The sequence below is a fragment of the Aegilops tauschii genome, chromosome 1, assembly GCF_002575655.3.
Source record: "Aegilops tauschii subsp. strangulata cultivar AL8/78 chromosome 1, Aet v6.0, whole genome shotgun sequence".
NCBI classification, from domain to species: domain Eukaryota; kingdom Viridiplantae; phylum Streptophyta; class Magnoliopsida; order Poales; family Poaceae; genus Aegilops; species Aegilops tauschii.
The window spans coordinates 401,796,667-401,811,037 of record NC_053035.3 but is presented as its reverse complement, the minus strand read 5'-3'; the positions used below and the strand labels follow the sequence as shown (position 1 = coordinate 401,811,037).

Below are 14,371 nucleotides of genomic sequence, written 5' to 3'. Positions count from 1 at the left end.
GTTCGTTTCCCTTCCGTGCTACCACGTGTTTCTTTGCCAAGATGCGGTTTAGTAAGTTGGTAACCTCTTTCCGTGTACACACCAAACAGAGGGGCCGGGATGATGGTTCCTTGGCCCAGGATTAAAGCCAGTCATCCGGTCAGGGGGCATGGGTGTTTCCGGTTGGGACCGAGAGGGGGGGGCACCCCCTTAGAGCGCGCGTATAGAAATTTGATCCCATGCTACGCGAGGTTGTAGCCTCCCCGTCTCAAGGTTTTTCTTGAACGTTGCCGAGGGTGATCCCTGGCTTCGGAATGTTGAATGGGTGTGTACTGGTTAGACGCGTTTCTTCCAAAACACCGTAAACGGAACTAGTCCCCGTGACTACTGAAATCCATTGGCTGTGGTTAAGTACAAACTCTGCAGAGTCAAATCCTTCCAAGTCATCGTATCCATGATCAAGTAGGGTAATCGGTACATCTATATCTATCCTCGTGGAAACATATTCCCGGTGAACAAGCTTAAGTGGTAAACCCAATTTAATTGTTATTCCTGCGGATGGACTAACCTTATTCTTGTTCATATTGATGATAATTTATGTTCTCGAGCTACTGTATTATTTAGCTACAATATAAGCCCTTTATGTGATGTCGCTCAGACGTCCGACTGTGGCATGTTTTGTATATTACTTACAATATAAGCCCTTTATGAGATGTCGCTCAGACGTCCGACTGTGGCATGCACTGCCTTTATTTTCTGTTCTAAGCCCTTTATGTGGTGTCGCCCCAACGCCCGACTGTGGCATTATTATTCTTGCAGTTTCCTCTCGAGGAGTCATTCGGACCCTCGTTTGGCACCAGTATTACTATTCTTGCAGTTTCCTCTCGAGGAGTCATTCAAACCCTCGTTTGGCACCCAGTATTTATTATCTCTATGTCTGAACGCACTGGTTAACTTGTTCATATGCTTCATGTTTACATTTGTTATATCTTATGTCCGAACTGTCTTGCGAGTACTTTCATAGTACTCACCTGGCTTGTTGATTTGGCCAGATGTTGACGAAGGCGATCTCTTGGATGAAGAGTTTGATAGCGCGTCCGACGCCTAGAGGAGTCCCAGTCAGTCCTGCGCGATCCCGGATATTGGTCACTTGTATTATATACGCTTCCGCCACCCGCAATAAGTCTCCTCGAGCCTCACTCCGACGCTTGAAGAGCTGTAGTCTTCAGGAGTCATATCACTCGCTTCGCGGTGATATTTCCACCACCGTTATTATTGTGAGTTAGTAGTTATGCCACCTCATCCGCAGTCTTGTTTTATCGGCGTGCATGTAATAAATTGTTGGGCAGTCTCCGCTCAACCTTGTATTATATTCAGTACTCCTGGTATTTTTCTTCTGTGACCAAGATATTGTCTACCAGTGAGAAGGAATTCTTCCTTACTGGTCCGTAGAAGGGATTGGTCTCTCAATAATTATTTTATTGAAAAACCGGTCGTGACAAAAATAGGCAGTCACAACTCACAAGTGACATGCGCTGTGCCTGCCACTAGGATGAGCTTGGTCCATTCTGCTGGGTTTAAAGGGCAGCAAAATAAGAAGATACACTTGGACAGACTCAGCCTGTCACCTAGCTTTTACTCTACTCCTTCAAAATCATATTCTTCCTAGCTTGACTGCACTTCTCTGTGGGCCACAACAGAAAGGCTACAAGCACAATTGTTACTCAAATTCACCCAATTTACAACAAAATTCTAGTACAATTTGTATAAGAGGACCCTACATACACATAATTTCAGAAGATATGTGCCCAATCTTAGAATTGTATAGTAATTATCTTCACTACCTTCATATGCTGGTATTTTTCTCCCTATATGTAATGCACACAGCCGAGCAGTCACAAAAAAAAAGTAACAAAAATAAGCAGTTACAAGTGACAGGAGCTGTGCCTGCCACTAGGATGAGCTTGGCCCATTCTGATGGGGTTTAAAAGGCAGCAAAATAAGAAGGTACAAATGAACAGACTAGAACAGATTCAGCCTTTCACTGTCTTGGCTGCACTTCTCCCTTCTTAGTATTTATTTTTTACGGCTATTTCCCTTTCCATTTAGCAATGGTGGACCACAATAGAAAGGCTACAATTACTATTGTTCCTTAAATTCACCCAATTTACAACAAAATTATTGTACAATTTATATACGGAGGACCTACATAAGCTTCCAAGCACACAATTTCAGAAGATGTGTTAAAACAAAATGTGCCCAATCTGACAATTGTATAGTATACTCTATTCTTCCTAGCATGGATGCATGCACTTCTCCTCTTATATCTAGTTGTAGTTGACCAGAATAGAAAGGGAGCATTACAGTTCCTCAAAAACATCTCAATTTACCCCCAAATTCTAGCACAATTTGTATACAGAGGAGAGGACTGCAAGCACATAATATTTCAGAAGATACGGCGAAAGGCGCCTAATTTAACAATTGCAGAGTATACTTATCTTTTCACCACTTCCATATATAGGTCAATCAAACAACTGATCAAGGAGATGAGAGTGTTGGTACCTGCAGAGGGAATCTGGCTTGATTCCAGCCACGTCGGGAGCACACATGGTAGGATGGGGACACTGGGTATAGCAAGACGAGAGCTCCCTGTTATCTTCTCCTTCTCCATGTCCACGCCAAGAAGCTGGTCGCCGCACACAAGGTACACAACATGGCTGTTCAGTGGGTCAATTGCGCCAATCGCCGGCATCTCCTTCAAGGGTTCATCATCCCAAATTGTGGTAAACGCCACCTCGTGGTCCAGCGTCCAGGAGCTCCCACCGTCGTCGAGGGTGAAGGAGCTGATCACATAGGGCTTCTCTTTGGACACCTCGATGTAGCGCAGCTTCCCCTCGCTCTCCCCCATGCGCCGGTAGCGCTTAAGTTTCCTCATGAACACCACGCCTTCGAGGTCAGGCAGCACGCTCCCTCTGGGCAGCTCCACGAACCGGAGCTCCGGCCTCTCGCTGAGCGGGTTCACCGAGACGGCGCCCCAGCTCTCGTCGACCCACCACAAGCGGTCGCCGAAGGGCACCACGGCGCTGTCGATGTGCATCCGCCGACCGGCAGGCAATGGGGACGGCAAGCCCGCCATTTTTTCCCACCTCCCCGTCTCCGAGAGAAACCGGCGCAAGACGAAGCCCTCCTCTTGCCTCTCCCTGCCTCTGGTAGTGAACATCTCAGCTACGGCATACCTGTCAGGGGGGCCGTGCCCGCCTTGGGACTGGGTGAGGAGGCCGATGTGGCGGTAGCGGGAGGTTCGCTTGGTGCCGTCGAGGTCCGGGAGGCGGTAGAGCTCGCCGCTGAGCGGGTTGCAGACGAAGCGCGTGACCTCCGGGCTCGTGTCCACGCCGGTGAAGGAGAAGTTGAGGATCGCGGAGACCAGGGCTTCGCGGTGGTCGCCGTTGGCGGGACGTCGAACTGGAAGCGGGACTCCCAGAAGCGCACGAGGAGGAGGCCGTCGCTGCTGACGGCAGCGACGTGGCCCGGGACGTCGCCGTGAACGCCGGTCGCGGGGTCAGGGAGGGGCCGCGGGTGGATGAAGTGGGCGGGGACGGTGAGGTCGGTGACGAACGGGGGCGCGTCGAGGTGCAGGGTCGCGCCCGGCGCCGGCGCCCCCGACTTGTCGACGTTGGTGAGCTGGATGAGCGCCCACGGGGGCCGCGAGGCGGCCGAGGACGAGGAGAGGGAGCGGCGGCGCCGGAGAGGCGGCGGCGCCGGAGAGGCGGCGGAGCATTCTGCGTGTGGCGGGGTGCGGGCCGATTTGGTGCGGTGGAGGTGGAGCGAGGAGGATTTTGCTGTGGCTTTTGGTTTTGGACTGCGGTGCACGAGGACCGCCGTGGACTTGTGCCAGTGAAGCGAATGCCCTGCGGTCTGTGGGCTGGTGGTGTTTTGCTTTCCTTCTTTTGAGTTTTGACCCGGCTGTCTGCTCCAATTCGCTCCATGAAGCCAGCAATGATCGGTTGAGACGCCATCCCCTCTGCTTTTGCAGCAGCTCGGGTGAGAAACGCCCATTCTTTTGATTTATCAAAACATAAGATGTTTTTTTTAAGCTATGACAATGTCAAAAACTGTCTTGTATTTGATACACAGGGAGTATAATGTAAGCCTGAAAGCCCGAAATAAATCCAGGAATTCCTAAAGGGAAACGTTCACCCACGGCAGTCCGGCCTAAGTTTCGGCCGGACGCTTCGCTCGCTCGCACGCGCGTCTCCCACCCACCAACGCTAGGGAGCCACGTGTCCCTGCGGGCCCACACATCGGTTCCCCTTTTTCTATCTTCTTCTCCCTCTCGCGATCTCTCTCTCTTCCGATCCGTGCAACCATGGCTGCGCAGCCTGCGCTCCTCTCTCTCTCTCCGACACTCGTCGCCATGGCCACACCCTCTCCTAATCACTTTCTCCATGCTCGCGCCATGGCCTTCTCCTCCACCCTCCCCCATGGGCATGGCCAGCAAGCTTTTTTCCCACCAGGCCAAAAAATGTTATGTCTCTGAAACTCTGCTGACTGCGTGTTGCATCCATGACCATGGCTGCGAGCTCTTGTTCATGGAGGAGGCCATGTTTTTTTAACGAAGCTGCACTCCCGTTGTGGGCCGTGTATTGCCATTGGCATTACTTTTTGCTCGAACCAACAACTTCATTTGCTGGAACCGTCTACAGATTTTGCTGGAACACTATGTTGACGGCCTCGAGCGTTTTGCTGGAACTAGCGAATATGGAAGCTACAACCAGCGACGAATGAAGTTACTACCGGCAACTCTTTTTGCTGCAATCGTTCATGGTAGCTGTGACCCTACGATGACGGCGAAGTCATTTTTATTGCAACCATCGTCGTTTTTTGCTACTACCGAAGATATTTTTGCTACATCCATTCTTCACGAGGCGGCGGCAACGACGGTGCGATGACGTTTTTGCTACAACCATGTGAGTTTTTGCTACTACCGTCCACGGTTTTTGCTACATCCATATTTCACGATGCCGAGATGCCGGCGCCCGGCGGTGGGTTGCTGTGAATCCCGGCGGCGAGATCCAGCACGAGGGCAGGGGCGGATGCTGCAACCGGTCACTGGTGAGCTACAACGGGCTCGCGGTGAGCTGCAACCTCGACCGGCGTGGCGTGGCGGCGACTACGCGGGGGCTACAACCTAGTGTCAGATGTGCTGCAGCTACGCCGTGTTTTTGGCCGGAACTGGTGACCGCGGGGAGCTTGATGGTCACCACGGCGAGCGCAGCGAGCAGGGATGGTGGCGCGGGCGAGCTTGCTGCGGGGGAGGGAGCAACGCGGGAGGATTTTGACCCGTGCGGGGGGAAGGAGAAGGAATACATCCTGCAGCCCACCTCGGTCAAATCGGGCGGCTGCTAGCCGACCGGCCGAAACTTTCGGCCGGTGCGCCGGCGGCCAGTACTCGCCATTCGTAAAGGGCATCACATCACCAGAGAGACATAACTAGCGCTAAAGCATCCAGAGAGAGAAGAGATCCGGAGAAGAAGAACCACACCGGAGATCCTTCTAGTTTTGTTCATTCACCTCCATACTCATTTTTATTTCATCATTGCCATTGTAAGAGGAATTCCAAGTTGTAAGATTGGTTTATATAACTCTATTCATACTCATCTGGAGATTGAGACTTGTTTAATCATTCGTCTTATTGTGGATCTTTACGCTATTATCGATATGATTTTCATGGACTTATTCTCTATGATGATTAGTTATTCCCTTCCGATGTGTGAGCAATTCCTCCAAGCATGGGAGATGCATGTAGGTGAACGGTAAGATTCATTTGTGCCTATCTTATATGTTGTCATTCGTATTTGTAGTCTTATTGTTTGTCTAGTAAGTTGTTATACTATGATGAACGCTATGTGTGTTGTCCAATTTAAGGACCCAGACAACATGATCGAAAGACCTAAACAGGTAACACATATGGTTTAGAGAGTTTGCACCCTCTGACATGACAGGTGTAGACATTTATGAGGGCCATAGACAATATGTGATGGTTATCTACCGAACGTAATGCATGGTTCTAGTTTAACTACCTTAATTATGAAGACGACCACGTTGTGGCAACGTCAAAGCATGACCATAGTGTGGAATGCAATCCCACGAGGAGTTCCATAACTCTAGGGTGATCCGCCTGCAGAACAAACAAATGAAATATTAAACTCACGATGCAAGGTAACTGGGATTACCATTGAAGTGGCACACTTGAGGTATACCATGATCTGAAATCTCTTCGCACCTAATTTGTCATCTGTGGGAAAACACTTTTATTATGGTCTTTACTTTATGCTCTTTGCTTCCAAGTCGTTATTATTCTCGCTGCAACCATCTCATAATATTCACTACTCTGGTTTATTTGACTCTTGGAACACTAATAGCTTCTACAGAATCACAAGGAGTTACTTCACATAAGATCTATGACAACTTGTGTGTGAAAGAAATGTTGCTCATAAGTACTCTCCTCCGCTCTGAGTTGGGATGATAACTATTTTAGGATAGTTACATGGAAGTTCTACACAACCATGTGTGGCTTACAGGTCATCAAGTATTTTCTCGCATTGTGGCTGGGTAGTGAAGTGTAGAGTATTTGTTTCATAACTGTTCTAAGGTGTTGTTATTGTAGATACTTCCTATTACTGACAAGGGTTCAACTCCTTCTAGGAAGAATTATTTTCCGGATTATATTCAACGTTTTCCACAAGAGCTTCAAGATCCATTATTAGAAAAATACCAAAAATATCAAACTACTAAGCTTAATACTTTTATTTGCATAATCGACGATTACACAGAAAGAAAAATAAATCTGTGAGGGGATATTGTGCTCCGTATATGGGTTCAAGATCTCCCATAGTCTATCCTACGAATTATGCTACTAAGTATTCGATTGACCGCGATCTTATTCAGGAAGTCGGAAAGCATGCCTTTTCAGGGACTAAGGAAGAAGACCCTCAAGTACATCTTATGTTCTTTGATGCTTTTATGTGCGACTTTTAAAATCAAAGATGTGTCCAGAGAATTTGTTTTATTGAAACTCTTCAACTCTTCTCTCAAAAGGTAGAAGAATGGTATAATAGATTACACTATTGCAACACAACCAGCTGAAAAATGTCTGGAGAAGTTTATGGCTAAATATTTCCCCTTGCTCTAAAATAGAAAAACTCCAAAGTGATCTCACTTCTTTTGTCAAGTAAATCAGAGAAAACCTATATGTAGCTTGGGGGAGATATTCTAAACTCTTGAATCTTTGCCCTAATCATGGTTTTTGCTGAATATGTTATGCTTCATATATTCTATCGTGTGATCAACGATGAATCTAAATCTATCCTTGATTTAAGTGCAGCTCGACGCTTTATGCCCCTTACTCTTAAAGAAGGAAAAGAATTGATAGAAAAATTATGACTGCCAGGGAGCAATGGAATATTGAGAAACCATTTAAATACACGGGAAAACGTATCATGTTGAAGACATGGAGGAATTTAAGAAGGTGGCTGAAGAGGTAAACCTGTTGAACAAGTTATTCATGAAAAAATGGATCTATTTAGTATCTACCAGCATAAAGACGAGCTCAGGGAGACAATAATGAATAGGTTTAAGCACCATCAAGATGGTTTCAATCCAGACCTGAAATGATGCATTTACCAATTACCACAATGAAATATTTGACAGCCATGTTGTTAGCTCTTTTCAGTTATACCAATAATAGTGTCACCCAACATGACAAGTACACATGCTTAGTCAAAGAAGAAGAAGGATATTACTCATATAAACTTGATGGTGTAGGCAATCTACAACTGTGGTAGTATTAGAGCATCTCTAGTAGACCCCGCATCCGGCCGGCCCGCAAAACGCGTTTGCAGTTCACGGAAAACGGCCTTTAAGGGATGGCTCGGACAGCCACAGATGTAGACCCCCCAAACGGACCCGTATAAAAGGATATTCGTGGAATATACTTTTTTACGGGTCGGATTTTTGCGGGGTCTGCTCGGGCACCGCCGCATCGACCCGCAAACCGAAAATGCCCAATTCTCAAATTTGACATAGGTTCCCAAAAATAAGTTCAAATTCAAACAACATAACATAGTTTACGTGCAAATAAAAGCTTAAGTTTAGTAGGACAAACGCAAAAGAGGGTCTTGCAAAAGTGACGACCACGTCCGGCATCATCTTGGTCGATCTTCACTCCGCGCCATCGAGTCTATCTTGAAGTTCATCGCCACCACCGAATCCACCTTCGGCGCTTGTTCCAACTCCCGCACCAAAATCGTCGACATTGCCACCATATGGAGCAGAGAAAACATCTCCGACACTATAACACGCACTGGCCGACGCAACCATTCTCCTCTTCAAGATTTCTCTCCTTGCCATATCATGTCATTCTTTGGTGAGGTCGTCTATGTCATTGCGGTTCATTGTCATGATCTTGTTCTCTTCGGCGAGCAACTTGGACATGGCTTTGTTTTCAGTGGCACGTGCTCTTCTCGCCTCAATGGCCGCTTTGCGCATCCCCTCTTCCTTGAGCACTTGCCACTTTTCTTGCTTCATTTGATTGCACCATGGCACATCAATCTTCTCCCTCAAGCTCGATGCTTCGCGCTCTCTCTTCATCTTCTCCTTAGTCTTCTTGTCGCCATCGGGCTTGTTCAAATTTCTTGGGCCATCATCATCCTCATCTTCATCCATGTTTGTAAGTGAACCTCTCATCGGTGGGGATTCTTTGTCGATCAACTTCCACTTCTCGCAATTTTTGTTTGCAATTGCTCATACGCACCTCATCGATCTCCTCCAATTCTTCTTCACAAGCATGATCATCCACGCCGCCCTCCGTTTCATTGTAGTCGAATGCGGCGAACGGGGCTTGATCGATGTCAACGGCGTTGGTGTCCAACAAGTTAACGAACTCGATAGTTGCATTGTTCGAACCATCGCTATAGTGAACAACAACAAGTCCCGACCTATCACAAAATGGCGAAAAGCAAAGAAAATTTCCATGACTGAAGACGCATACCTTTCGGCCATTTCGTCTAACACCTCACTTGCGGGGGGAGCAACACCATTGAGCGGCATCGTCGGGGAACCTCTTTCCGAGGCGGTGGGAGTGGATGAAGGAGGCGGCTTCTTTGTAGCCGAAATCCTCTTCCTCTTGACGCCGGCGGCCTTGGCGACCTTCTCCGCCGCCGGCCGGGATCGCGCAGCGGCGTTGGCACCCGAAGCGTGGGCCTTCGCGGCGGGGGCAGTCGGATTCCCGCCTTGCACGACCACGTTGCCCTGCCGCTTGCGGGTAGGCGCGGCGGTACCTTGGGCGACGGCGGGGCCAACATGGCCAGTGACAAGATCCGCCTGAGGGGATTGAGCGTGCGCTACCTCGACGGTGATGGGGGACAGCAGGGAGTCATCCATGGCGGCGAAGGACGGCCGGGGAAGATGCACCGGAGCGTGCGGTGGCGGGGCAATGGTGGCGGAGGGTGGGGGAGCTCGGGTTGTCCTCCTAGCCCATGAATCTAGAGGCCGGGGGAGATGTTTTGCCGCGCCCGGCAAAAAAATTTGGGTCGGCCGCGGATGCGGTGTCTGATCGGGCAGGTTTTCCCGCCCCGACCCGCATTTTGGTGGTTATTTTGCGGGTCGGGGGGGATGCGGGGTCTACTACAGATGCTCTTAGTAATCTTTGGTGTAGGCATTGACGGCCAGAGGAGGGTTGTCGTCGTCATCGTCGCTGGTGGTGCATCTGCTGTCGGACGAGCAGATCCTGGCAAGACGCCAGGCAGGCGACTTTTGCTGGCACGGTGGCCTTCTCCTTTGCGAGCCACTTGGACTCCTCGCTGTCGAGCCGAAGTGTCTTGGCTTTCTTGTAGCGGCGGCTGTGGGCATCCATCTCCGTCGAGGTCAATGACCAACGCATGGCGTCGCAGAGGAGGTCGTCTTCCTGCTCGGCGGACGTGGACTGCAGCCAAAGCGGCTACAACCTGCCTCCGCCGCCATATACGCCACCTGTTGCCTCGAGTGGTGTGCGGCATGTGCCTCCGATTTGGGCGTCCGCCTCTGTGGTGCAGGCACGAGTACCCCATCACCGACAGGGAGGAAAGGTCCTGAGCGGGCGGGCGGGCGCAGAGGGCGATGGACCTAGACAAGCACTGTCGGGGAAACGACACCTATGGGATCACAAGAATCCCTACTACGGTTGGCGGGGTGCGGGGTGGAGCGAAGAGCGGATCTAACAAGAAGCACGCGGTTCGTTTACCCAGGTTCGGGCCGCGAGGATGCGTAAAACCCTAGTCCTGCTTTAGTGGATGTATTCAGTGTTCTTGAGCTAGCTACGGGGTGTAACGTGCCCAAAAGAGCCGAAATTCTTCTCCTGGTCGCCTCGGGCCTCCTTTTATAGGAAAAGGGGTTGCCACAGTGGCACACAGGAGGTGGAAAGGTAACAGTGCTGCGAGCTTATCGCCCGTATTACAGGACAAGATGCATTTAATGCATCGCTTAGGTGTCCCCTAGCTTTATCGGGGACGGGAACGGAGCCCGTCCCGTCTGTTGCCGCCTCGCCTAGATTCGACACGCGCCCAGGCCAGCGATGCATGTGGCGCCATGTAGGCAGGCATGCAGCTGAGGTGGCGCGGTGGTGGAGCCTTCACGAAGATTTGCATGCCACCACGTAGGTGCTTGCTGAGTTGGCGTAGAGGCCGCCCGTTGGCACGCAGGTGCATGCCCAGCTGGTTGAGCTAGCAGCTGCTTGGGAACGGTCGGTGGAGTCTTGGTCGACGTGGGCCCGGCTGTGGCCTCGCTGATGTTCTCGGCAAGGGCCTTTCCGGGAGCCCGGCAAGGGTCTTGCCGTGGCGTTGTCGTTGTCCCCGGCAAGGTGCTTGCCGGGGGTCTTGTGGATCTCCTTGGCTAGAATCCTGCCAAGGGCCGCCGTCTTCTGGTCCTCATTTGATCTCACATGTTTATGATCTTGACAAAGATCTGCATGCCATCAAGGAGGTGCCCCCCGAGCCTTTGCTCCAATGTGGTTGACTACGTTGGAAGTCGCGGGCTCCAGGGCAGCGCTCTCCGCTGGTGTGGGGCGAGCTGCCCCGGCAAGGGTCTTGCCGGGGGAACCCGCCTCGTCCCTCTGCTCTTTTGGTGTTTCTGGTCTTGGCGTTGCTTTGGCCGTCTTGCGCTCCGGCTCCCTTCTTCTGCTCTGCTTGGTGTGGCCGCGGGCGTGGCTCTAACTGCCCGTGCACAAGTAAAGGGGTCAAAAGGAGAGCCCCTACTTTTGTACACCGACAGGAGCCCCCTGGGCCTGGGCCACACATAAGCGCGACGCGTTGTTGGGCCAGGCCCAGAATGGTGCGCGGGCAGGTGACGCGAATTTTTACCGCAGTAACTTCTCGTCCGTTGCGCTTCCCCACGACCCGCGTTGAACACGCGCTATGGAGGATCGTGCGTGACGTGGGGGGCATGCGCGATGCGATTTCCGCAGGCATGTGTCACGTCGCAGTTAATGGGAAAGGAGGCGGCTCGCGTCTTCCCCATGAAAAGAGGGAGGCGTGGAGGCGCGGCTCATTTCCTGGGATGACTCGGGTCGTGGGCTTTAGGGCGTCTGTGCCCCACAATCACGGGGTGGGGAACGGTCACCTCACCCGTCCCCTCGGCTCTGCTCGCTCGCCACGTGTCCCTCATGCAGGTGGCAGGCGGTGGAGGCGAAAAACCGGGCCGTCGCTGATTGGGGCAACGGGTCGGTCCTGATTCCCCGCGCCCCCGATGGGCGGATTTGTCGAACAGGGCGGCCGAGCCCTGGCTCCGCCCCTTTATAAGAAGGGGAGGGGGCGGCACTCCACATTCTTCTATCATCCATCTCCTTCTGTCTCAGCTTCCATTTGCCATGGCGAGAGGGGGCACCGGTTCTTCGACGGTGGCGGCGAGAGTCGCTGCTCGACATCGCATCCCTCCCTCCCAAGAGCTCGCAGTGGCAGAGCCAACCACGAGAGGAAGGGGGAGGGGGCGAGGCCGAGGTCGTCGTGGCGGTCGGGGAATAGGGGGACGAGGTGGCGCACCGGCCTCGCCTCCGCCAGCGATGCCTCTTCCAATGGAAGGCCACGTTGGGGACCAGCCTTGCAAGTTCTTCATCAGGCTGCGCTGGCCGCCGCGTCGTCATCTTCGTCTTCCCACCCCGTTCGCTCAGGAGATGGAGCGTGACCGGCCCCGGTCCCTCAGATTGCACATGAGGGGCTGCGGGAATAGTGGCACGCGGGTCGACGTCGACTTCCCCGCTCCCCAGGTCATGTACCTCCAGCGCGGGTGGAAGACGTTCGCTCGCATCCATAGCCTGACGGCGGGGCTTGTCCTCTACTTCAAGTTAATGGAGGACGGCCTGCTCTCCATCAAGGCCTTTGGAGATCTTGGAACTCGCCTTAAGTGCTGCGTGGAGAGCTCCTCCGACAATGAAGATTCCTCCTCGAGCGAGAGTGACGAGGAGGACAGTGACAACGACGACGAGGGTAGTAGGCGGGAGGATGACGGGTCCGACTAGGTGTCGGACCCGCCGTCCCGGGGCGGCGTCGGCAGCAGCAGCATCTGCACCGGGCCCCTTGAACTTCTTGGGGTCGCCTCCTTGGGCGGCTGGCGTAGGAGGCCCGGAGAAGGTGAAGAAGGCGGGTGGCGGGCTGTCAACTCAGAGTATGCAGGCACCGACGCCTTCGTAGCGTATTGCCGGTCCTGCCGCCTCGTCTTCCAGCTCTTCCCCCGTCATCATCATCACCAGCCTCTCTTCGGAGTGGCCACCGGGATGTTCTCCTGGTGCCTTCTGCTGCTCGTACCTCGCCTAGGCGCCCCTTTTGCCCTTTAGCCATCTTGCTCTGTCTCCTGAGGAGAGGGACAAGAAAGGGATTATGGGCACTTTATCTCTTTTTAGTTTGTAAGCCTTCGGGCCTTAGTAGAATTCAAAGCTTGTAATCTCCTTGCTCATGTTTTTCATTCTGTATGAACTGTACCTGTATGGGATGTTTTTAAAGAAAAGGAGTGTTTGCCGGGTTCTCTATGCGTGGGCGAGGCCCATGCCAAGGAGCGAATCCTTGTTATTTTTAAGATAACATCGTTGCCCGGCAACAGGCCTTGCCATCCTCTTACCTCAGCCGACTATCCTCATGCTTTTGGCAGAGGCAGGGGCAAAGTAGAGTTAAGCCCCTCGTTCGTTACCTTCCTACCGCGGCTACGACCAAATTCCGGCCCAGGGGTTTATTCTTGGGTGCGGGAAAGAGGGGAGCACGGTATTCCGGAAAATAAACGAGGTTTTCGCACGTCCCAATTCATACAGAAATGCACGACAGGAGATGAAGGACTTATCTGAATTTGCAGCCCCCAACAACCTTGGCTTGCCGAGGTCGGATCTTTGTGTCTTTAGCCCTCGATAGTTTTGGCTTGCCGAGGCCGGAGTGCCGGTCCGTTCTTTTTTTCCGAGTGGCTCAGCAGAAGTGTCCACGTGCCCTGCGAACCAAAGAGGACAGAAAGACGCATACTCGACCTCTAGGCCAGGGGTTAGTCGCTGCTAAGCACTATCAACCCTAACCGAGGGGGAGACTCAACCTAGCATGCATGCTATGACTTAGGGCGCCAGCGCTTCATTTATTTATGCTCAGGGTCTGCACCTGGCTTTGTACAGAGGGTTACATGCCTTGAAGGCAAAGCTGGTACAAAAGGTGGCTTGCCGGGGGGCCCGGCAAGCCGCGCCTTATGGTTAAAACTTGCGAAGATGCTCGATGTTCTAGGAGTTTCTCACTGGAACAACATCTTCGGTCTCCAGGCGGACTGCACCGGGCCTGGTGGCTCGTATTACCCGATAAGGGCCTTCCCACTTCGGTGTCAACTTGTTGGAATTCTTGGTCGATTGAACGCACCGAAGAACAAGGTCACCTTCCTCAAAGCTTCGGGCATTAACGTTGCGGCTATGGTAGCGGCGCAAGGCTTGCTGGTAGCGCGCTGCTCTCATAGCCGCCCGAAGACGATCTTCCTCAAGGAGCGTTGCGTCATCTTGCCGCAATTGCTCTTGCTCAAGCTCGTCATAAGCGAGCACTCGAGGTGACCCGTATATGAGTTTGGTGGGGAGAACTGCTTCTGCCCCGTATACCAGGGCAAAGGGTGTCTGGCCGGTGGCTCGATTTGGCGTCGTTCTGATCGACGAAATAACCATCGGCAACCCATCAATCCAACGCCTTCCTCTCTTATGCAACCTGTCAAAAGTCTTCGTTCTCAGGCCTCGCAGCACTTCAGCATTTTCCCTCTCAGCTTGGCCATTGCTTCGTGGGTGAGCAACGGAAGCAAAACAGACCTTGCTGCCGAGGTCTTGGATGTACTACATGAAGGTGCGGCTTGTGAACTG

The 14,371-nt window shown here is 52.1% G+C and overlaps 1 non-coding gene and 1 pseudogene across 1 annotated transcript; both read right to left on the bottom strand.

Annotated features, from left to right (window-relative positions):
- Positions 1-2,332: 2,332 nt before the first annotated feature.
- Positions 2,333-4,035, bottom strand: LOC109737883 (uncharacterized; annotated as a pseudogene).
- A 3,143-nt stretch (positions 4,036-7,178) lies between these two features.
- LOC120972942 (small nucleolar RNA R71) lies at positions 7,179-7,285 on the bottom strand. The gene has a single exon (XR_005767075.1). It is a non-coding gene; the product is annotated as a small nucleolar RNA R71 (small nucleolar RNA).
- Between the last annotated feature and the right edge of the window lie 7,086 nt (positions 7,286-14,371).